This window comes from Osmia bicornis, chromosome 9 (assembly GCF_907164935.1).
Source record: "Osmia bicornis bicornis chromosome 9, iOsmBic2.1, whole genome shotgun sequence".
In the NCBI taxonomy this organism is placed as follows: Eukaryota; Metazoa; Arthropoda; class Insecta; order Hymenoptera; family Megachilidae; genus Osmia; species Osmia bicornis.
Genome location: NC_060224.1, coordinates 6,598,177 through 6,621,840, shown reverse-complemented (window position 1 = coordinate 6,621,840; position 23,664 = coordinate 6,598,177). Strand labels below are relative to the sequence as shown.

Below are 23,664 nucleotides of genomic sequence, written 5' to 3'. Positions count from 1 at the left end.
GATTGTTATCTTACTTGGCCAGTTTCCCCTTACACTTTGACTCGTATTTAAGTCTAATATTTATTGGCTTGATGGAACGTTTCTTTGATAGCACTTTAAAGGCAAAAATAACATTTCAGATTTTTGATAAAACTATTTAAACGAAACATTGGTATTTTTAATAAAATTTCACTGTTTTCCAATAACCATATTTTTTAAGAATTTTAATTAAAATGCAGCTAGCAACCAGAACAATGTTTATACAAGTTTTTTGAGTAATTTACTTCTGGGGTATGTAAACATTTGTGTAACAAATTTGATGTCTCTTTTGATTTGTTTTATTTTATCGTCGTCAAGCGTTTTAATATAGTTTCGAAGCAATTTTTCCGGTTGAACTAACTCCAATTTATTGGCTGCAACATTTTTAACCTGCCATATAGCAAGTTAAAACGTGTTGATTCAGCTCGTTTCCGCCTTGAAGCTGGCGATCATACGTTTCGAAAGTTTCTCCTCGGTAAACCTGTAACGGTGCCTTTTACCGCTTCATAAATGCTATATCAAGTTTGTCGAGTGAAACTAGGTTCCACATACTTTTCTCTAAAATTAGAAGCTTTATTCCAATCCCTGTCGATTGTGTTATTATTTATCCCAGTTTCTAATACCTGCTGTCGTTGTAGTGACCAGTCAGACTGATCAGAAACACAATTCCATTTCATAGTTGATGCTTTTATCAATAATTCAATAAAAACTTTTCTTGTTCCAAGCAATTTATTCATATTATTTACAATATAAATAAATAAATAAATGCATACGTATATGGTTGAAATTGGAACAAAAAGTTACATTACCAAAGTGGAAAATGATTTTTGTTTAAAGTAAACGTTCCTATATCGTTCATAATGTGTTTATACACCTTTTCCATTATACTTTTTATTTTCATTGTTCAGATATATATTAACTTGATTTAAAATCATTCATCGTAATATAATTAAATCAAAGGTATCTGTTTTCAGTGAAAACAATGCTTTCTTGAATCTATTTAATCAGAAATGCGAGCGCGTATAGAGGTTCGTTAAAACAATATCACCGTTCTCATTTATTTCTTCTAATTTCCCGTCAAAGTTTGTAATTTTCTCTTCGTTCGCTACGCTATTAAACGTACCGGATTTAATAAATTCCACGTCGGCTCGTAAATAACCGTGTTATATACTTTCGACGTACACACGCCACTTAATGTGCGAACAAGAGAAAGAGAGAAGGAGAGAGTGAAAGAGTAATGAATGTTGTTAATCTACGTGTTGTTTTAAAGCTCGATATTTCCATAAGGGAGAATGAGTGTGTTCATAATGTCAGCTTTATAATTTAGCTTTTACCAAAGGGAACGGTGGTTCACGCTTGAAGCGTGTCGTTCAAAACACACCTTCATCAAAAATTAATTTTTTTGCTCTTTCTCTTTTTCTCTCTTTATGGCGTTGCACGCTCTTTTCAACAATCAACAGGTCCAATCATTTGCAAGAACTTGATGGGATCATCTTTTATTGGGACTGATCAACATGACAGATTACTGGGAAAATGTGTATCAGAACAATTGGTAAAGGTGATATAGGCGACTAGTAATTAGCTAATTTGGTAATTTAGTATTTTGAGAATTTGAAAATTCCTAATTTAGAAAATTGGTAATTTGAGAATTTAAAATTTTACAATTAGAGAATTTGGGAATTTGGTAATTAAATAATTAGGTAACTTAGTAATTTGACAATTTGGTAATTAGAAAACAAAATATGTAACCAAAGAGTACTTACACAGTACCTAAAATTACCCTCATGCTGATATTCAGGCCAGCATCAAGTCTCATTCGCCTCAATGAATTCCTCATACATGCAGATAATATTCCTTCCATCTGCTCTTTTTTTCACAGATTGTCATTAAACGTTTATGCATTCATTAAGCCGGTATCGATTCGTAACCACGAACAGGAAGCGTACATTGCAGGGAAAATTTTAGTCGAACGACTACGAAATTATTCATAGTCGATTCGATCGGAAGCAGGAACGGAATTAATCGAGGAACTAAACGGAGGAATAAAATTTCCGTTCTATGCACCGATACGGCAATGTAATTGATCAAAACGAGTATTACTTATCAGTTTTAATTTACATTGTCAAACATATTCGTTTATCGTATTTTAAAATTTTTAATTTCCAATACTCAACAATGTTCAGACTCGGGGATTTTCAGTGATTCAATTAACCACGATTCAAATAGAAAGATACATAAGACAATCCCGTGGATTTGCGCATTTCAGCGGCACAATGTTCGGTGTATCATCAGATAATTAGCTCGTTAACGATAGCTCATCGGAAGAATGCCAGTCAGCATGAACGTTGGCGACAAAAGCGCCTGATAAGCGGGCGAGTTCGTCCGACAGCACGTTGCAACGGTAGCAGGTAACACGTGCTGTCTGTCGTTGGTAGAAACTACTCGTCGACGTCGCGTCGCGACGCGAGAGGGTACGAGTCAAAGCGTCATCGCGCATCCGCGCCTCTCTGAACCGTGATCCATGTAACCGTGCTTTGTGATTTATCGTCGCAGAAATATTGGGCATTGCGAACGTTTCAACCTCGATAGAGAAAGCGAAAGATGAAAGAGCGAGCGGAGGCGCTAAGGTAAAAAGCAAAAATCAAGAGGGTCGGGCTAGAAGGAGGGACGGTGGTGGTGGTGGTTGAAAGCGAACGGTGGTTGCTTCGAAATTTCGTTGGAGCTCGGAATTCACGGATACGGGAAACGCAAAGGGGAACGCAAAGATCACGTTATTTTAGGAAGGAGCCACGAGAGAGAGAAACGGCAACGTGAAGACCAAAAAAAAAAGAGAGGAGAAAAAAAGGGAAGAGAGGAGCAAGAAGAAAAAGGGAGAGCGGATAAAAGGGAACACGGTTGCTTTCGTTGCGACTGGCGGGGGTGTGTGTGCAGACTGAAAGTCGAGGAACGAGATGCTGAAGCCGTTTACATTCGCCGCGTTTCCCTATGTACGTACGCGCGACGAAGGACACAAAGGGTCTGGTAGGGAAAGGGTTGCTGGCAGGAGGAAGGCACCGACGAGTGGGTCGTCGTGATTTCATTTCTGGTGCGTTGCATTCGCACGGGAAGCTACCATTAATTAAAATATGGGGAGAAGAAGGAAAAAAAAGGGGGGAGTAACGGAAACGTTGTACACGGAATGTATAAAAGATTCTCATTTAACCGAAACCCATACCACGGGGATAACCGCGGGAGGTGGATTCTGACAATGCTGCCGGATCCAGCGAATAGATTTGCGCGACTCCCGTGCACAGCATTTATATTCTGTCTCCTTTTCTCACTCCTTCTCTGTCTGCCTAACCTTTGCCACCGTTTACTCTTCCTCGTCTGTTGTTTAAGGGTACGCGTACGTCGATCGTCTACTCTCTCCCTTTTACTCCTCAATAATCCTGCCGCCCTTCGATACCATCCGTGTATTCATAATTTTCACCCCCCTGTTGGGAACACCGGCAGACACTCTACGAATCCAGCCATTGGAACACCCTTGAAGCGACCAACCATCGTGGTACGTTTCGTGGAAAAGTATGAATGAAGTTAATTTTTGATGATGTTAACCCCTTGCCGTACTTTGACGAGTCTAACTCGTGACGCACCTTCTAATATGACAAAACTGAACCGTATCTGTATTTCAATTGAATTTGAAGTATAATTTCAATTAGATTTTGCACAATGCATAATATTTCAATTTCCTTGATTTGCCTGAATATTATAGCAGTGAGTAGTTTGGAAGTTTGGTAACTTGGTAATTTGGTAAAAAATTAGCTTTAGCATACGCAAATGCGGAGAAAACGGCAAGGGGTTAATATAGGAGTTATTTCTATTTATGATACTATAATAATTAGAATGTGTTTTGTCTTTTAAAGTACCTATTACTGACTGTTCTATAAATGGTTGTAATTGAATTGTTTCAAATTAATCAGTAAATTTAGAATTTTTCAAGGGTAGAAAATAATTGATTCACACTTTTTCGCTTTTCTGGTGGAAATTGATCCGTATCAATACAGCTGTGGGAAATTAAAGCTACCCTTCTTTCTTTCTGGTATTCAGCTCGCGACAAAGAATGAAAGAAAAAATGGAAACTAAAGAACCGTCTACGTCTGTTTCGCGATTGATTTCACGTTGGCCAAGGGTATGATAAAACGTTCTCCAAACGAAACGGGAATTAGGTAGATCGTTCACGATGAAACGTAAACGCTTCGCCCTGGAGAACGCTGATTTCGGGCTTGAATGGAAGGAAAAGTACGACGATCGTTTCCGTTTGAATAGAGGCAATCAACGCTCGTCGGATCCTTTGGTGGAACGCTCTGAATTTCACTTACCGATGGATTCGTACGTCGCGATTACGGACCGATGACATTATACAACTCTTTCAGAATGATTGACCGGCTCTAATGGAAACTTGATGGCTACGACGAGCTTAGCAAGAATCAACAGGCTGGAGGCTGAGTAACGAGTGCTTTTTATTTCGTTTCGTGATCGATATTTTACTTTTTGCCTTTTTAAGATTAGTCTTCCATCGTCGAGGGAGAACGAAGGCTGCTTGTTGCAGTCGTACTTTCAGAAACGGTAAAAAGACGTTTCCCGTTTTCTTCGATCTTCCTACCCCCGCGATAGCGTAAGATTTTCGCGAAAATTGCAAGAAGGAAATACGTGTACCTTCTAGCATGGATTTACACTTTCTCACATAAGTTTTTCTAATCAACCCAAGCAATTACCTTCACGCGACATTAATCGGTCTAACAGGTGAGGAGTTAATTCACATATGTATCAATTCTTAGCGACTTATCACGTCATCTAGCCACGATTATGGGGAATTACATCGTTCACGACAATGTTGCTTCGAATAAAAAACGTCTCGATCACGGAATATTGCGTGGCAGCGTGATAATCAGTAATAATCAAGACTGGCTCCCATAATCTCAACCATGAATCGATTCTTTCCCTTGAAGTTTAAGATCGTTCGTGGCCACGAACTTTATATCGACGCATCGATTCTTCTCGCCCGGGGAATAATCGCGTAACGTTCGTCCGGTTCGGGACCTTGTGATTAATTGCGCGAAAGAATGACGAGGCCAGCGTGAATTATAAATCACGACACGGTTTGACGGTGTTGATCGAAATTCTCCTCTATTTTCAAGCCGCGAGGTTCACTTATCACGGGGCCTGCATTATTCCTTCCTTTAACTGTCTTATCGTCGCGGACGATCGGTCCTCGTTAATCGGCCTACCACCAGACTGCACGAAATACCCTTTCCCCCATGTTTTCTTTTTTCAGTAGTATAGTTAATTTGTGTTTCGTGTGACTGGCAGGATAGATTTATGGCGATGATGGAAATTAAGAAGTTATATTTCTTTTCAGGAAGGGGATTTGTTTGGAAATTCAGTAGTTAGGGTACGTAATAAATCAGACATGCAGGTGAAATATTATTATTGATTGCTCTAGGATGTTGTGTTGTAAATTGGACATGAATTTCAGAATTTTCTACCTGAACATTATTCAAATTCTATCGCAGGATAGTTAAAATAATGTTAGTGCAAATTTTGGTGTATCAGATCCTTTTTGATCTTTAATGGTTGTATTGAAGTTTTATAACGACGTCTAAGCCAACACCGATCACTTCCGCCCCATCCAGTGACCGAGGTGGCCGTGATTTCATCCCCGATGACGAGCCATTTTTTAGCCCGTCCCTCTGGTTCGGGCATAACGTTCCGCATATATCCTGGCCGGTTTAACCGTAAAACGTAAAACGAATATCGTGTTGCAGGCCAGTGATCGTCAACCATTCCCGTCTGTTCGTAAATAAATAACAAGGACGTCGCTGGTGAACAATGCTCGACCTCCTCTCGAGAAAGGCGAGTTGTCGTTTCCGCTTTAAACAAGAGACTGGTTCGACGACGTTCGATCGAAATAACGCGAACTAGCCGGCGCACAGTCATGCATTAATCACGTTGTTAATTACTCCCGCGCGCAAATATCGAGGAGAATGGTTCACGTGCTCTATCGATAGCTCGCAACACGCTCGCCTCGTTGGAGGTATCGAAAATTTCGACACCGATCGAACGGAAGTTTACTAAGCTCGCTTGAATCTGCGTTCCAATTGCAATTTGTTAAAGCCTGCGTAATTTGCTTGTAAAATTGATATTTTCACTTCATGTTGTTTCATTTAATCATCGCGTATGGTTACAGAAACTTCGAAGTGATGTTTGAATTTTTCAAAGGGCTGAATATAGTATGATACATTGTGTAAGCTTGGAATTTCTAGAAAATACAAGTTATTTATTTGTGGAGATGAAATTTGATCAAAATTGTTTCGTTGTAGTACCACTTCACCAAATTGGTAAGTGCAAATTAATTTGCTTTACAGTATTCAAAGTTTTGACGAGATAATAATGGATTACATAAATTTTCATGTAATTATATCAACAGGTATTAAAGCATGCTTAAACTTTAAGTACGCCTTAATTCTGTTGTTCATTTTGTAATGGTCTATATCCGTGGTAATTTCGATGTCTGACTAATAATATTCATTTCCACTGAGTCAGACATCAAAACTTATTACGAATATAGAAAATTAATATTCCAGTTTAGCCTTCTAATTTGCTATCTCATTCTATTTGTATAATAATAGTGGTGTTTAAAATTATTAGTTCTTTCTTTTTTTATTATTTATTTCAGTATATTATATTTAGAGCTCTGTCACCGGCGACCATAGAGTGTTGTCCAATTACTCTTCACTTTATTTATATTTATTGTGTCGTGTATGATTTATACCTCGAAAAATAGTAATTTCACGGTGTACAGTAGAGAAACTGTCAAATATATAATATTATTTCAAACGGGAAAAGAAACGTAAAATTACAAAAGTTGTAATATCTTAAATTCTCAAAGAGTATTTTACATTTGAAAACTTACAAATACTTAAAAATTTCTCACAAGCTCTATTTCCCCCAAGTCATTACATGTACTATATCTAGAACACGCGAAATCCCACAAATTCGAAGTGAAATCCCCGTCGAACCACCAAGCGGTTGACGAGCACTGTTCCGCGGCGGAAGTTCCGGCGGTCAGCGAATTGTAAAACAGCCGGGTCTCCCTCCTAAGCGCAATTTCCACTACCGAGGGTGGTGCGTTCGAAGTGAACCGTGGAGGTAAGCGGTTTCTACCGGAAGTCAAAGCTATGCTGCCACCATAAACCTTTAGCGATCCGTTAGACACTGTTACCAAGCTTGTAAATTTATAAGCCATGTTAACAATAATTATTTTTTCAGACTCTTCTAGCTTCTTTAATTCTTATATTCTTATCTTCTCTGAATTCTTAAAATTCTCTTTTGCAACGGTATGTTATTTTTATTTAGGAACAGATCTTCACTGTTTAGGTGTATGAACGCTTTGAAAAGGGGTGTAGTTTGGGTTTGAAGTTCACTTCGCGACTCGAGGTGGCCGTCGAGAGGGTGCAAAGAGCAGTGAGGGCGGGCTGCCGGAGGGCAAACGGTAAGGGACGAACGGGGAAAGGGAAAAAAGCCATCGTTCACCATCGATTTCTCGAGGCAGCTCTGGCTGAGTGACGATGGCGAGGAGTAAACTCTGCGCTATAATTGAGTTCGACGTGGCTCGAAGAGTGGTCATGCCGGTGCAACGTGCCCACCTGCTCGCTACCTCGGCGCACTCTGAGCTTGTGTGTACACCTCTACGTCTCCAGCCATGTCTGCAACCGAGGGTAGGGAAAGAGTGGATTCTTCGACGATCAGACGGTACGCCAACTTTTTTATTGACGATGTCGCCACTCGTCTCGTGACAGTTTAATTAATTACTTTTAATGAGCGCAGACGCGCTTGATCTCGCAGCCAGGCTGACGACGCGACGCGTAATTGAACGCGCATACGTCGAAGGGTGCTGTCGATCGTCGCCGTTTTTCTTCGACAGATTTTCGGCTGAAATATATTTCTGCACCCGTAGTTCTTCAGTTCGACGTGCTTTTAATTGGTTATGCATGAATGATGAATCTTTCCTTCGTGATTAAATCATTTCTGTGACTTTATTAGAAAGTTGAGGGGTGAAATATCGCTTAGAAATTTTAAGGATTATCTATAAATGAAATATCAGGTTTGCCATATGTTTACAAGCGATTCGACACGAATCAACAATTTTTCAGAATTGCTGTTGAATGTTCGTGGAATGAACATTCGTCCACTTCTAATTTTATCTCGCGTTTCCTGCTGTATTTTTCAAGATCACTCTGCACAATACGTTCCACGAGTGAATTACGACGAAATGCAATATTGTTCACGGGTGAACAATAGTTTATTCAAAAGGCGCGATACTAAACCAGAAAAAAAAAGAGAAGAGAAAAGAGAAATGATGAAATTAATGAAACGTATTTGCAGAATGAAGAGAAACTAGAAACGATGAAGTCGATTGGTCGTGGATTGAATTAACGTTCAATAATCGTTAAGTGGTGCTCGAAAATATGAATATCAGCGAATGTATTCGATCCCACCAAGGAATTTATTCTCTGTTTCACGTGTATGGGAAAACGAACATGGAAACGCAGTTTGAACGACCAATATCGTGAAAGTCAATGGTGATCTCTCTTTATTTAGATTAAAAAAAAAGAAAACATTTTTATTGAAACGATAGTTGCATTCGACTGTTCATTGTTAAAGTGAATCATTCAAGAAGAAGAGTGAGGGCTTTGATCAATTTGTTTGATTCTCTAGGGGTAATTTTTCTTTCACGTTTGAATGTTCTATTTATGAACATTGAACACGTAAAATACTATTTTATTTTATTCCAACATTATTGTTAAAAGTGATCCTGATTGGCTGAGATAGGATTAAACTTCTAAATGTATCTAAATTTTAATGTCCGCCGACAAGTATTTTCAGCATGTTTCTTTAAATCAGGAAAATGCAGGGGTCTCTTTCAGATAGATGGATTTCGTTGCAAAAAAATCATCTAAAAATGTAAAAATTTATATGCCGTTCCATTTAAAAAAGCGAAGGGAATGCCGGCACTGCTCTCCGGGGGTGTTCTGGAAACTCTACCACCATTTGTCACGAATGAACCCCAGAGAAAACTGTAAAATATCAAAAAAATTTGCTGCCTCTAATACTTTTCGAGCAAATAACTTCTAACAATTCTCTTGTTTTTTCTGTGCCTTTCTCCCTCCGTGTACAATTATTTTCGAAGCCCGTGGATTATTAAACAAAAACCGACGAAAATTTTAGAAACGAAACTTTCCATCCGAATCTGATTAAAATTGAATTCAATTCCGAGTGCACTTCAATTCACCCTGAAAAAAAAAAAAACAGATATCAGATTGACACGATCCATGTGAAATATTTGGAGCAGAAGAATTGACACGTGGTTAAAAACCGGCCAGGCTAAATTTATTTTCTGTTCATCGAATCTGAAACGCAGCCTTTTTTACACTGTCGAGCCTATTTTGAAAAGCAATCGCGCGTTGAGGGAAACGCGAAGCGTACACGCGACAAAATGGATAAATTTCGTTTCAGACGCGTGTTCTGTTTCGCTGGGCCGGTATCACAAAGCCGATATAATGCCGATTGTTCACGATCGGCCTATCGGATTTTCGATTGACTTTGTTTCCTGACGTTCAACCCATGACGTAGCTGAGCCCACAATTTTTTGGCTTTTACGCGGTTATTTACGGCACCGGTCGATGCGTATTCACTTCGCCAGCTGCAATCAGCTAAACAACTGGCTTGCAACGCGTCGAAACGTGAAACCCAGTCAGATTTTCTACACTTGTTTGTTTCCTATCAGTTAATTTTCTCGTTTTTAGTCGCTCATTCTTCCTCCCCATCGTTCTATTTTCGTTTGTATTATTAATGGCATCAATTTTCATCCCGTGCATTTTCATGATGTCTGAATTGTGTTCTGATAAATTTTGAAACGCGAAAAGTTTGATAGAATTTCATGACAGAAAAGTATCGCGAAATAACACTTATGTCGTATCAATTTAAAGCTTAAAGTTTGATAAAAATAACTACAAAAAGGTTTCTACAATATTTTTAATACAAAACGGCTAGTGCTTCATTGAAACAAAGGGGAGAGAATTACCATTTTTCAGAGCTCGTACTAACGTCCGGTTTCTGCTTGACGACATGTCACACACAGCGTGACAAAATTTTACTCGTTATCGACTTTTTACGCTGAGCTCGTTCCGGCGAGAACGCGTTGAAGTATGCGAATGGAATTTTCTTTTTAGAAATGAACAATGGACGCTTGATGAAAGTTGAGCAACAATTGATGGCATTGGTATTGTGATAAAAATTGTACTTCAAAGAGATTTGTTATTATCCATTCTGGCGATTGATTCGGTAATAAGAAGAATTACAAGTTATGATATTTTTATTAGTGCAATTGGAAAGAAATTTTTAAAGAGGAAAGGTGCATAGTTTGCAATGTATTACATTTGATAGGCAATATATTTTTTGTACGAACAACAATGCATATGTATTTTATAACTGCATCATTTATTTTTAAATTAAGTTTTATTTTGGTTTAATTAAAATGTTTCCAAAAATTTATTCACGTAAATAAAAAAAACAGTTCCATAAAAAAAAGGATGCAATTGTGAGATGCATATGCAACATTGCAATTGCACTTGCACTTACACTGACAAAGAGCTATGATTTGTGACATTTGTATGGTACACCCAGAATAATATTTATTGATTTTATTTTCTGAATAATACATATTTTTACAACAATACGAGGAAATAACCTGAATAGTTTTTTTTACAATTTTACTATTTTCATTCGTGGAAACTTTAATTAATTTTGGTTTATAGAACATGGCATGTAATCTTAATTGGTATCAATATTTTGGGAAATGTCATTAGGTTAACCAATTTTGTTTAATACAAAGTTTAATTAAATGAAAACGAATTATCGAAGTGAAACGAATGAAATCTAAATTAGATTTGCTGAATTTAATCAAATTCATTCTAACATATTACATCTAATCTTCTTAAGAAAGTTTTTAATAAAATGTAAATTAGAAGGGCATAGGTACCACTAAATGGTATGGGAATATGAAAATTACTTTCATTTCACATCTATGTGCTTGCACAAATTCACTTTTCTTTCAGTTTTTCTCAAAGATCTTCACATGGAAACCTTTATTAAAAGTTAACGACTACAAAATTTATTATTTTATAAGAAAGAAAATCGTTATGATGAACGAACTTCCATTAATAGTGAACCTATTGAATTTTTCAAAAATCAATAAAAAATCCGGATATCCATAGGACAGTGTAATTTACACTGATTTCCATTTAAAGTAAGCCTTCGGTAAACGATGTTCAGATACTAAATCCCATTTCTTGCTTCACCTCTTTCTCTCGGCATGATGGATCACGCTGATTTCTAGTCAACATCGTTCACCATGCTTACGCTCGACCCGGTAATAAATCTAACGCACGTAACCGATACCCTCTAGCCAGTTCGTAGCCTCGGTTTAATTATTTCATAGCCAGAACGATTATCGAAGACAGCTGAGTAAATACTAACGCGTACACGGTTCATGCATTGCAGCTCGTTAACGTGACTGCATTTAGAGGCGATTGCGCTCCGCTTTAACCCTTTATAAAGCCCCGTAACTTTGAAGTCATCCGTTCATCTGTATTTTGAAAATTTCATTTCATTTTATTTATCACAGCAGGAAAAATGAGATATCGAGTTAGATAATTTGATGATTCGCTTGGAAGTAGAACTTTGCACGCCTTGAAATGGATGAAAACTGCATCTGGCGGAGGATGATATAGCGGAAGGGTTAAATGATGATCATCGCGGTGCAGCTCGCTCGTGGACTTATACGAGCGCTGTAAACGTTCGCTTTACTGCGGTCTCGTTTAGCCTAGCTTTTACTCCCCGTAAAAAGGAGCGATGCAAATAAAAAAGTGAGATAGCAGGGTGCGAGGGGTAAGTCCAGTGGTTACCAAAGTGTCCTTTACGAAAGTGGAAGCAAGAGTTTGTCTTGTCGCTCGAGGCGATGTACCTCCTTGTGTTTCGAACACCCTTTTGTTCCTCAACAACGCATCCTTCAACTTTCGGGTCAGGGCAGTGGATATAATTTTGAAAAATCGAACGTTTGAAGTCCACAGAACTGATTTGTAAATTACAATACATTTTGAAAATATAAAATTACGATGATTTCTTAAAACAAGAACTAAAATTCGAAGGTTTATCTTCAAACAGCTACAATGAAACGAGAGACAATGGGGTTGCATCGAAATTGAATCCTCTTCGTATAATTAGATAATTGATTTAGAACTTCTACTGTGAATTAATTAAAACACAGTCTTGAAAGCGAGAACAGCGCTGATTGTTTGAAATTGCAATGGACAAAGGTATTCGCGAGCAACATTTTCAGTGATATACCCTTAATATGATCAGACGAGGTATAATTATATTAGAAAATGAAAGTAGAAAACAATGGGGTTGCTTCGATATTAAATTCACTTGAATAAATTTCATTAATGAAATAGTTCATCGAAGACATTCGCTGTTAATTTCAATGCAACCCTGGAGATGGAAGCTATATTGATTATCGGATACTGGAACGCGCAAAGGAACTTGGGAACATCTAAAGCAACATTTTCACTTATATGACCACAGGCGTGTTAACGGACGAAGCTAGCCAATATTCATTTTTCGTGGAAACTAATTGCGGTAACTATGGTGGTCGCCGGGATGACCTCCGGAGAGTTTGGTCGGTCGATCTACGGAAGTTGCTTCAAGTTTCCACGCACCGTTCCGTAAAGTTTCGAAAGCACCGGATACGGTACGGTCTTCGAGGGAAATACCAGCAAGAGGTTGCCTCGTCTACGATCCTCCAGCGATGTATTTATTCGTGGAATACTTGGAATCCATTTGCCTCGGATACCATCGGTATCTCTGCTTATGCAAGAAACAAGCGAAACCGACATTGAGATATAATTTTTAAAGCCACTGCGTCTTCCCTGTCGATCCCCTGTCGCCGACCCTTTGTTCTTTAATCCCGCAAACGTGGTCGACCGTTTACCAAACGGCAGAGTTACTTCTTCTCTTTCCACTTCGATATACCTCGGTGCATGCTACGAAATCCTGGGAAAAGACGTTGTCTGCTAACTGAAGCGAATACAGGCACAGAAAAGATTGAATTGATGTCAACCGGTGAAATGTTTGCGCTTGATTTGTTATATACCTCGCGGCAGAAACGTTGTTATGGATAGGATGATGGAAAGAAATTCTGGAATAACGTGAAATACTTTTAGAATTATTTTACACCAGATGAGGATCCGTCGGAACAAAATTTTAATTATCAATTACAAATTATCTCCATTGTTTCGACAGCAAGTCGATACACCCTCGAGAGAACTAACAGTCTCGTTTCATTCAACCGTCGAGTTACCGTTCAGTTTAGAAAATGTTCAATACGCCTCGACGAATGCAGCGAGAATTTTATTCGTCGGTTCGCTTGACTCGATACAAATTAAATTTCAATAGCATCGTGTAGAAGGCAGCATCGCCCGGCTCAGGAATATTCCGCCCCCCGTCGATGCACGACGTCTACTTAACTCTCCGGCATCCTTCCTTCACAAGTACACTCTTCACTTATTATTTCGCCACGCGGTCGGAATATGTGGCAAACCTACTCTATTTCGTTCACGATCCCGCATCGTACGGTTATACATGGTTCGAGAGGGAACAGATCGATGGAACGACGAGAGAAGTCGGGGGGATAACATTCAACCGGCTACGTTAGGTAGAAGTTTTCCCTTGCGCTACACGCGTTCTTCTCATATTAAACTTTTTTCTATCCGGCTCGTCCCGAGCGTTTCTTTTCCCGAGCATAGAAATCTATTACGGTGGCACAATGAGAAAAATATTCGAGTAGTCAGCGGTATTCAGACGTGACACAACCGCGTATCCACGCTCGACTTCGTCTACGTGCGCTTACGGTACGCCGGTATTTGCTTATTCGCCGAAGAAACCGTTCTGCGGTGCAGAAGAAAGGTGTACCGTGAATCCATACAGGTAATAGAGAAAAATATCTAGAGTGAATCATTTCGTATTATCATTTTAAATTACTTCAACCCTCTTTTCGATACCCAACTGAGATTATTGTAAAAATTATATTTGAGAACTTTATTCAATGGATTCTATGAAACTGTTCATTTTACAGATTAGTAATTTTCACCAAGTTACAATAGTTGCAAGAATTTCTTCTAAAGAAGAAACAAAAGTTACAGAATAGAGTCATTGAACGGAAATTCAGGTGCATCGCCATGGTGCATCTTCAAGAATGTAACTTAAGGTGGACAATGAGGGGGGGCTGGTGGTCGTTCGTTGCGGTATAGTGCAAAGCAATATTTACTGTGCCGGAACAGCAAATATTTGCGATGAAAAACGCTTCGGTGGTATCCCTTCTGGTTGCGGGGGAACGACAGAAAGGGCGCTTCATCGTTTACATTGCCGGAATGGTGGCTGAAGTGCTACCACCGCAAATAACCACGCGAATTATCGTAACGAAGCACACCCTACGTACGATCTCTTGCTCCTTAACAACCGAGGGTGCTTGGTTTCGGTAAGGGTGAGTTGAAAACTTGGGGGGTGCACGTATTTCGCAAAAAATTCGCGATTTATTAATACCCGTTAAGGGCTGGATCTTATATTCTAAAATGATGCTCGGTAGTCTGAAGTTTTTTTTTCCAGCTTTCACATCTTTGCTTTGATATTAATTCTTTTTATCATTTGATAAGTGTAAATCTGGTAATAAGGGTAAAAATAGTTTTTAATGATTTGGTTTTTATGTTTTAATTGCAACATATTTTAATACAGTGCGGTTTAATTAATTTCATCGTTGGAAAGAAGTAATAAATGTTGTCAGCAGTCCTATATCACATTGGGTGACGCAAAATTGTCCGACGAATGTGCATAATTGCGCGTTTTACAGTCGCCGCATACTATTCCTATTGAGGCAATCCTAATTATTCGTTCCATTAATCGTGGTCCGGAACAATAGCAAATTCGAAGTACACCAAATAACCGGATTTAATGACTCGTGCCATGGCAAACAGCCGCGGACGCGTCGCATAATTTCCAACGATGAAGAGGGCTGAAAGATACTCGTTGAATTTTATCGAGCAATAGAAACTTAACAGCAATAGAATCTTAATTTCAGTCTTAAATATATTCGTGAATTTAGAAGACAAAATTTATGACAAATTTTTTAAAATGGATTAAGAATTAAAGTATGATCTAAAAATATTTCTTTTCTTAGATAATTAAAAATATGCATTCTGGATTACGTATACATTAAACATATACATTTAATAAATCCAGGATTTAGCAACCACAGTTTGCATTTCAAACAAAGAATTCCACGGAATAGAAGAAATCAGAGCCGAAATGCATTGCAAGCGTTGCATTCAAAGGCACGCGTTTCATAAATGTATGATTGAATGAGCTGGTATTTATTGAGCTCCATAGAATTACTGATACAATACACAGTCGTATTTGAATAATCGAAAATGGTTGTTGAATTGAAGGTTTGATCGCTATATGGGACAAATCTAAAGGGTTAATTTTAGCAGAACATTTCTATTGTAATTTGATACCTTCGTAATAATATGAAAAATACGTTAAATAAGTAAAATAATTAAATACTAGTGAGTCATAAGTATTGACTAATTGTTCGAATTTCAATTAAAATTGATTTGTTCTCAAATGATGAATAATTTTTCATTCTAAGATTTTACACCTCTTACATTATAGGTTCTATAATTTTCATGATATTCAGATTTCCTTCTTCTTTAATTTTTAATTATACATTTTAATGAAATTCCTAGTGTCGGTTACAGGAAAGTGCGATCATCCTATTAATATACGTCAGCCTGAAAACTTTCTACTCGTCACGACTATCGACGTGATGTATTTAAAATTCTCAATTTAATGAACTGTTTTACATTCATTATAGGCGGTGGCGTTACCACGTCAACACCGCTGACGTAATTAATGCAACGCGCAAAACGTTTATTACGTTGCTTAATTAGATCTCACCGTCCAATATGCTTTCATTTATCAGTGACACCGTGTTGCAAGGTAAATTATTAATCAACCGTGCAACGGGTGCAGGGCAGAACGAAAAACATCGTTGCTTTTCTAAGTAATCGTGCTAATCTTCGCCGAGGTAGTCGGCTGCGGAGCAGAAAGTTTCTACGATCTTTCGCTCGTTAGCAGCCTCTAATTTACACCATACACCATGAATCATGGGGGGACAACGTGGTGGATGAAACTTTAAAGCAACAGAACTGTACTCTAAACGTTCGCGAAAGATGCATTTCTTTCGCCAGATTGTGCACACTAATTTTGGGAAAAGATTGTGATACAACTTTAACCGACCAATCTGTTTTCTAATTAAATACAGTAAATTTTAATAAAACATTAATCAGTGAAATTGAGACAAATTTTTAGCAAATTTTTATGAGAAATAATTCAATTCTTCGGATAATTAAAAATTCTGAAAAGAAAAATTAAATGAAGCCCAAAATTATATTTTTATTGTTCGAGGGTAAAATAAATAATAATAGAAGGAGAATAAATTTTACGGAAAATTTCTAAAGATAGTAAAATGTTCGATCGGAAATAAATGGGAAAGATATTTCTCAAATACACAGGGTTATGAATGAACAGATCGAAGGGATGGTTACTTCCTTACTTGACCCGGTGATCCTTAAAAAAAGAGGCCATCATCTGGAAAGAATTACTGCTACAAAAATCAGAGTAGAGAATTTATCGCACCGATGAATCCGATTTATTATATCGATTATCAGGGTTAACCGTAAAGGAGCACTCTCATATCTTTGGATCAATGAGAAATAATACTGTTCTAGCTTCAACATTGACGAGTACACCGATTTTTGCCCTCGCTTTTTATTTCTGGTCCGGTATCTTCTATTTTTTGTTCCTTTTTTTTTACATTCGACACTTTCCATTTGCTTTCCAATTTACTCCCTCACAGTTTTTCTCCCTTTCATCTGTTTGTATGCATTTATACGCATCCATGTGCACACAACATCTCCTTTATCTCTCGTACGCGCACACTTTGCCAGTTTCTCTATGGAAATTTTCCAGGTGTGCACTGTTATCGATATTTTATGTATCTGGTTGGAGTTGCATATTTGTAACCTATGCATTCTGTAACTCTAATAATTTAAAACATTTCCCTTCGATTTCGAGTATGTTGCATTACCCAGATGTAACTGCATTTTGATGCAGTTGAAAATTTTAGCAACACGAGGAAGATAAATGGTTCTAAGAATATTACATCCCTAGGCTTTTAGATTTTTTTAAATGCAAATAGTGCATGTGCAATTGACAACTGCATCATTTTTTTAAATGGAATTGCATATTTTTTTTTAGCCAGCCGCGTCTGGGACTGCACCCTCTGGAAGGTTGGGATTGAGTCCGCTGATGGACTGAGGGGACATTAGACTAGCATTTAAATTTCCCGGTTCCTATTCCTCTCATGTTATCCTGTATACGCCATAAATATTTGCGGTCAAGTTATGGACTACTTTCGTTATTTGTATAAACAAAATTATTCGTACATCAACCCCTGTGGCTGGGGGCTTAGAATACAGCCTCGGTATCCCCTGCCTGTCGTAAGAGGCGACTAAAAGGGAGATGTAATAGAGTACGTCCTTAAGTACTTCCAAGTTCTTGTAATCGAATGGAATGATTGTAACGTCGATGATGAGAAATGGTAGCAAAAATATGACGGATATATATGCGTTGAGATTTGAAAAAGGCGCTTGAACGCAAACTTTCGTTGGGCAGAAAGGGGCCGTTGGGCATTAGAGAATGCCGCCCTGAAAAGAGGGAAACTTATCAATCAATCAATCATTCATACACCAAAAATATTTATTGGACATGGTACGCAATTTCCGCACGAGTTTACTAGTGTACGTATGTTGTTACAAATTGAACACCAATGTAATATCAAATTTATTACCCTGCAAATTTCACGAGTATATTAATACCTGTTTTTATATTGTATTGTACATGTATCGATTTCTGCCTAATTAATTTGTATTCCTAAAGCTTTATACGTGTATTCTATACAGCTGCGATATGATTTAAAATATTTGATGATATTTTCGTATAATTTGCCGACTTTTGAAACTAATTGCTACTTAAAAAACAAATTTATATAAATTTCAGTCATTTATCAACCTTGCCACATTCTGTTTCACGAAATTTAACTCGTCAGAGAAAGTCGATGCAATTTTAACATAATTTCAATAAATATGTTTATCAAGTCTTCATTAAAAAACAAAAAACTATTAATATCGTGGTGCCTGAATTAAAGGACTAGATCGGGGAGGATCGTTTGAAATTCAATTGGTATGCTGCACGAAAATCAGGATACCGTGGACGTCGGAAAACTCCCATAAACCGTGACGAAAGTACAAATTCGCCGCAACGTAAGTAGCATACAGTGGCTGGTACAACGATAAATCTTTGTTTTGACGCCATTATAGAGGCTAACAGAGAGGACCGGAAGTAGTTGGATGACTCTGCGATCCGTCGCATAAAATTTCGATCGATTCGTTGGCGAACATTCCCCGCACGCATCTCGAATGTCAACGCAATTCCGTCGCGGTTCGCTGAAACTTTTATAGGGTTCCAGCAACTTCCGGTGGTTGCCGCAGGGACTCTCTTTTGGAAACGAGCTCATCGTCTGTTTCAGAATCGTCATAAAGTCGAAGGGAGACACAGATTTGGTCGCAAGGGACGTTATTTAATTATTTAATCGGGTATGCTGGGATTTACTTTCTGGTAAATGATTAATTACTTTGACTTTTGTTCAATGAAACGTGGTAGAAAATGTACAGAAATTGCGGTATTTTGTAAAATACCAAAGGGTGAAACGTGGGACATCGGGTTGAAAAGGCAGAAACGTTCTCAATTAAAGGACAAAATGCCGGAAAGTTTCACGAGACGGTTTTAAAGGGCAAGGATTCCTATTCGATAGAAGAGGCTGTCGCTTAAGGAGCAGCTATTTAGAAGATTTCTCTCTGCTTCTTTTTGCGATGACGATTCGTAGCAGACGGTTCAAACCGGCAAAGCGAACCAGCCGACAGAAAGCACATCATTAAAGGATGTTTCAGCGATTACGAACGAACGATATAACGAGCACTAACTATTTCCGGGGCTCGAAAGATCAAGAAACCTTATTGCAGCCGGAAACTTTGCCACTAGGTGAGCCAAAAACAAAATAACATAAAATAGAATAGAAAATAAATTTTCTTATTTCGTGTCCAGTTAAAAATGACCGGAGCGTTCTAAAAATTCATAAACGATGACTTTAAACTTGCTTTAAGCAATCGCATGTAATTCACTGGGGTTTTGAATTTTTATGTTGGAGCTGGAATTAGCGTCAGACATTGTGGGGATTATTTTAACGGAAGGAGATAATAAATTTTCTGTGTTGGCTGCACTGAGGATGCACAGTGCATCTGAATTAGTAATATAAACGGAAAGGTACAGATTCTATACGTAAATGGCTGAAAAGTATTAATAAGTACGCATATTATATTAAATAATAAATAATAAATTCCAATCAAGCGCCATCATCAGACAGTGAATATTATATTTTTATACTTAAATGTATATCCATGTTTCATAAATGCATAAAATCTGCAGTCCAAAAAGAGAAAATTTGATTTATATTGTCGAGAATATAACGGACATTGAGCGAATTTAAATCGGTGCAAACATTCTGTCTATCCTGTGAAAGAAGGAGGAAAGAGAACATCAGCAGGAAGTGTTGTTAAATATTAACAATGTATCGCAGTTCGAACGTATTCGAATCTTCCGATGCTCTTTCGCCTTTCATTTCTGCAAGTGTGCTCTTTTGATGCGTGAACTTTAATATAATGCCTTCAGGATTCTGCTTTTCGCAACTCTACCCTCCTGCATTTCATATTTACTGAAAGAATATGAAAGGTACTTGTAATTGCAATCGCAGGAATCAATCGTTACCAGTGTAATTCCGTGAAATTCAATCGCAATGCTTCGATTCAATTCGCATTGCGTAATCGTGAAATGAATTATTCTTCCGGCTGCTATTCATCGCAAATGCAGTTTGTCGGAGATTAAACAGAATTATAAACGTAGCTGTCGATATCTTTCAAATTCACTGCAAAGGACCTCTTTTTTAAATCAAATTCTTAACCACTATGGTTTAGAAATAGGGTTTGGTTGGAAGCTAATTTTTAAATTTTCAAAGCTTTGAATAATTTTTTATCTCTTCTTCAAAAGGTTTTTCTTACACATGGATACGTACCATAAAATTTTTCATTATTTTTTAGAAAGATAATAAAGCAAACGTCACTTGTATTATTTAAATCCCTTACGAGTTTCACGATTTCAGGCAGAAAAACGGATTAAGGGTATCAATATAGAAACGTAGAAACACGCTGGAAAAATAAACAGAAAGGAAAAAGGTACAGGTTTCCTAGCGACCCAGTTTACATTCTCTCACAGCAAGAAATATTTCCGTTTTGTAGAATCAGGTGATCTCTGAAATGTAACCGTTCGTTCCATATTCTGAAAGCTATTTAATAATTAAAAATTCAATGTTTATTTTACTCTTTATTCAGTCTGTTTTACTGTTGTTAGAACTGATTCGATCTTAATGCTGAACGTCACGAGTATATTTCAAATTCAGGAAAGGAGAAAAATTGGACGGTTCAATTTCTGATGTAATGCTATGAATTACAAGCAACGAATTGCCACGAGGATCACGTTTGCTCTCCTATGTACAATTTTCACGTACATGTCACTGTACAATGGTTAAAAATGTCATTGTACTCGTGTCGAGGTAAAGAATTATTCTGTACGTGATTATATTTTAACAAAAATATTGCATATAGAGAATTAGTCATTTGATAATTGAAATCATACGAAAAGAATGCGAACTGAGAAATTTTTGTATCAGCGTTTACCAAGTTCCTTAATACACTCACATTTGGTCGCGATAGTAGACGCATATCGACCGGAAGTTTATTCTCATAATATGTAGAGTAACGCGCGCAGGAAGTCAGGACGATGTAGTGCAGGAAACACTTGTCCCTTTCTCAGAAAATTGCCGCTTTAATCGTGCGTGCATAATTGCTAGTAAATTTTCCAAAGAACTTAAGCTCGCGTATGTATATGGATGCATTTACTTGCATGCAAGAGTCTTCAACAAAGTATGCAATAAATACATTTATGATAGCTCTCGAAGAAAATTTTTAAACGTTTTATAGAAATATGTTAAGAGTTCCATCTGTAATTTTTTGCGTTTGCATTTAAATTTCATATTATTTTCCAATGAATTTTAATTTTCAAAAGCAGATATTATTTATAAATTCCATGAAGCAGGTCAAATTTGTAATTTTAAAGGAAAGAACAAATACAAATACAAAAATATTTTTTAAAATATTATGGCAGATGGTATATTTGTCCAGTTGAAAATTCGAAGGGGGTTAATGAATATTGTCTCTTCCAATTTAATATTTTATTCGCGGTGGTTTCATTGAATTACCCAGCATGGTTTCTTTCATTTGCTGTTATATTTTCCTTTATTTTTGCGCACGAGATATACGGGCGTAGCCTGAAGATTTTATTAAAGAATTTTCTATGTAATATTTACTGGCATCGTAGTTAGTCGAACAAATTAGCCGCATTCGTTATACGGCAAAATGTAACGCATCGTAATATTTTTATTTCCATTGCGAGAGCGAAGCAGCGGCACGTGAAAAATCCAGAATTTCCGTTTATATCTTTAAAATAAACTTCACCGTGCAGAAATAACAGATTCTGGTATTCCTAGCGTTTGTCAGCGTAGCTGTGTATCGAATATACACAGTGAAACAATAAAACAAGAATCGCACTGATTAAAACGTCGATTCGTGATGTCTGTAATCGAAGCCATGTGTTTGAATGTACAGGAACAGGAAATGTTAACAAATGTCTTTTGTCTCATTGAAATCTGTTTAATTAAACGTCAATCATTTACAATGTCAATTGTAACGAATTTACATTGGACATTGAAACTTTAATTAAAAATAGTTTCCACAGAATTTATTTCATTTAAATTGCCAATTTTAGTGGCATTGATCCTTCTTCGAATTATAGAAGTTACACTGATATCGTAAATTGAAAATTCATTCAGTCTTCTATCTTTTTAATCAAATCTGCAAACGTTGCGAAGCAAATTTTGATCCATGTACCAATTAGCTAAAATCGCCCCCAAGCGAAATAATGGCCGCAGAAGATCATCTGTCCAAATAAGGTTTAAAGTAGCATAATAATGCAATTATCAATTGACAATATTTCACGTAAAAATAACAATTTATCGTCATGTAAAAACGTACCTTTCAGCCACAATCAATCGTGTCACGTTCACATTGATTTCACATATCGATGGTTAGGAACAATTAATTAACTCGAATGGTAGGCAGTTTGTTATCGATTCATCGTGCACGATTCACTGCATCCGTGCATTATTCATGGAAGATTCTTATTCATCGCAGCGAAATCTCATTTTCATTTTTCCCTCGCTTCCGTTTCTTTCGCTCTTTTTTATTTCTTCCTTCTTTTTTTTAATTTCATTTCAAGGTGGAAAGCTCGCTTCCACTGTATTCCGATTAGAATAATGAATTCATTTTCTGCGCACTTTGATCGGGAATAAAGGGTCATACTTTTAGCGTGCACGGAATCGCACGGGTCTGATCTTTCTTATCTTTCATTTCGATGCTCCCTCTCAGTCGCGCTTTGTCATCCAAAATGGGCATCGATCGAGAGATTTGCAGGAAATATGTACTCGTATTTCCTGTGTCGCGATGAAAATGCGTTTCTTCCTGTACCTGAATCTTGCTGAATGGAAGATAGTTACAAGATGAATAAATGTCGCTGGATATTCGTGTGCAATTTATTCACAGGTATTCTGTCGATAATGCAATTAGATAACGATCCAACAATGCACTTTTAAGTTGCATAAGGCTGTTGCACATTAAATAGTGCACTTTGGAATATAGAAAGTTTGACGTGATTTCATGACATAAAAGTTTCACATAGTACCACTTGTGATATATCAAATTAAAGCTTAAAGTTGAATAAAAACGACTACATAGACGTTTCATATTCTTAATTCAAAATGGCTGACTCCTCGCTGGAACAAATTATGAAGTCACTAATTCTGCAGTTTATTGCTGGTATTCTCCATTGGCGAATATCCAATTTTGAAATGATAAAGGAATTTTCATTTTCATGGAATACCAAATCGAAAAGTCCATTTCCATTTTGTAATATAAGCGATTGGAAATTGGGTATTCGATTTTGGACAACACTCAGTTGTAAATTGTTTTCTGCAATGAAGAAGTAGCCATTTTATATTGAGAATATTAATGAAATTCTTGTATAATTATTTTTGTTAGGTTTTAAGTTTCAAATTAATGGACTACAAGTGCCATTTTGCAATACTTTCATGTTAAGTGGCATTAGAATATTTAATTTGTAATATTAACTTTGATTAGTAATTACTTG

General features: G+C 37.2%; 1 long non-coding RNA gene across 7 annotated transcripts; it reads left to right on the top strand.

The window, feature by feature from the left end:
- The first annotated feature begins 17,700 nt into the window (after nucleotides 1-17,700).
- On the top strand, nucleotides 17,701-21,384 carry LOC114874404. 7 transcript variants are annotated; one of them, XR_006829681.1, is made up of 4 exons: nucleotides 17,701-18,032; nucleotides 18,292-19,332; nucleotides 20,507-20,662; nucleotides 20,755-21,384. It is a non-coding gene; the product is annotated as an uncharacterized LOC114874404 (long non-coding RNA). The 7 variants fall into 7 exon arrangements; XR_003789101.2 differs by lacking the exons at nucleotides 20,507-20,662; nucleotides 20,755-21,384 and adding an exon at nucleotides 19,396-20,457 and having other exon boundaries at nucleotides 18,292-18,554; nucleotides 18,821-19,332; XR_003789099.2 differs by lacking the exons at nucleotides 20,507-20,662; nucleotides 20,755-21,384 and adding an exon at nucleotides 19,396-20,457 and having other exon boundaries at nucleotides 18,292-18,554; nucleotides 18,612-19,332.
- The last annotated feature ends 2,280 nt before the right edge of the window (nucleotides 21,385-23,664 follow it).